The sequence below is a fragment of the Varanus komodoensis genome, unplaced genomic scaffold, assembly GCF_004798865.1.
Source record: "Varanus komodoensis strain SLA01 unplaced genomic scaffold, ASM479886v1 scaffold1, whole genome shotgun sequence".
NCBI classification, from domain to species: Eukaryota; Metazoa; Chordata; class Lepidosauria; order Squamata; family Varanidae; genus Varanus; species Varanus komodoensis.
Genome location: NW_025335268.1, coordinates 83,444,463 through 83,446,361, shown reverse-complemented (window position 1 = coordinate 83,446,361; position 1,899 = coordinate 83,444,463). Strand labels below are relative to the sequence as shown.

General features: G+C 42.1%; 1 non-coding gene across 1 annotated transcript; it reads right to left on the bottom strand.

Annotated features, from left to right (window-relative positions):
• Positions 1-1,400: 1,400 nt before the first annotated feature.
• Positions 1,401-1,472, bottom strand: TRNAH-GUG. Its single transcript has one exon. It is a non-coding gene; the product is annotated as a tRNA-His (tRNA).
• Between the last annotated feature and the right edge of the window lie 427 nt (positions 1,473-1,899).

Below are 1,899 nucleotides of genomic sequence, written 5' to 3'. Positions count from 1 at the left end.
GCTGGAAAACAGAAATTCTGGAATAGCATCTTAAATGAGGTGAAGGCAATGCCCTACACATGCTATCCTGGTAGTTCCTGTGTAGATAATATAAATTTTTCTGTATTGAAAATGAGGTTTCTTTGATATTGTACATGGTAAACATGAACATTTCACCATGATTTGGGATAATGGATTTGAGGACAGTAAGACAACTGCATAATTGTTTATTGTGCACATGTTTCTCCCTATTCTGTTCCTTTGAATTGTGCATATGTTGAGTGGCACTCTGTTTTTGGACACTGAACTTATAGGTACGGTCTGGGATATAGTCAGTCTACATACACTTTCCCTACTCTTCTTCTAAATGGATCACTGGGTAATGTTGTCCAAATTGCAACATGGCTTGCCCACTAAGACATGGGCACAGAAGATCCCTATGATAAACTCTATTTCTACAATTGTAACTTTTAATATACTGAACCATTTAAAACAACCATTAGAGGAATTTTTTTTAAAAGATAAAGTAAATTTATTCATAATTAATCAAGATAAAATGTCTGGCACTAAAGTCATAATCTGACACCAGCAATTAACAAAACTACTTAAAACCAACCAGTTCACTCACCAAAATAGTTGCAGAAAAGAAATGTTTTTAGTTGGTGTCTAAAAGAGTAAAGGAAAGATGCCAAAGATGTCAAGTGGAAGTGTATTACATAGTTGGGATGCTATTATGGAAAAGGCCCTTTTCCTTACCAACTCGCCTTTTGTTAGGGGGAGGAGTATAGAGGAGGTCCTCAAATGACAACTACAGTGATTAGGTTGGTACATATGGAGATACGTGTTCCTTCAGATAACCTGGTCCCAAGCTGTATGCACTTTGGATTGGGCCTGGAGGGCAACCGGCAGCCAATGTAGCCTTATCAGCAGATGTGCTGCTCAGTTTTGGACTCAAGTAGCAGTGTATGGACCATTTTCAATAGCAGCCCCATCCAGATCACATTGCAGTAATCCATGCATGATGTTACCAGTGCATGGATAACTGTAACAAGGCTCATTACTAGAATAGAGTACCATAATTATTGGATTACCAGAATTTAGATTACTAAAACCAGGCTATCTCCACCTAGATTCTGGTAGAAGGCGCTCTATGCCGCTAAGAGAGTATCAAGTGACAGATTTTCAAGATGCTTCAGTTTCTTAGCCCTTATCCAGTCCATTGCTGGATCCAACATTCATTTAGCACGGCCACAGATGATGAAGATGAAAGTAGAGCTGTGTGTCATCAGCCTAGGAAACACAGAAACAGAGCGAGTCAGAAGGGGCCTCCCGGGCCATCTGGTCTGACCCCCGGCTTCAACTGGCTCCACTCACGACATGCCCACCATGTGCATGTCCAGCCTAATAGAAACATAAAAGTTTGCCGTGACTCGGATTCGAACCGAGGTTGCTGCGGCCACAACGCAGAGTACTAACCACTATACGATCACGGCGCGCCACTGCAGAGCCACTACAGAGTGCAGTGCAGAACTCCAGATGACCCCATTCAGCAATTTCATATAGATTCAAGAGCATGAGAACACAACTGGCCTCTGAAGAAAGCCTTGTGCAATAATTACCAGGCTTGAGCAATATTTCCCAGGGCTGAACAGTATTTAAAAAATTAAAACGTTGCTTGTCTTAGAGACAGGAATCTGCAAGCTGGTTTGGTTCACCCAACAGCAAGGGAATGCCAGCACTGGGCTATCATACTGGAATAGGGGCTAAGAGAGGGATTGTGAAAATCTATCGCATTTTCAGCTCCCCATTGGATATCTCACACATCCCTACCTGCAGTGGTGTTCTCCTTTTTATCCAAACCCAGGAATTCCTAACCGCAAGGCCATGCTGTCTCTCACAAGAATGACACTGATCTGAAAC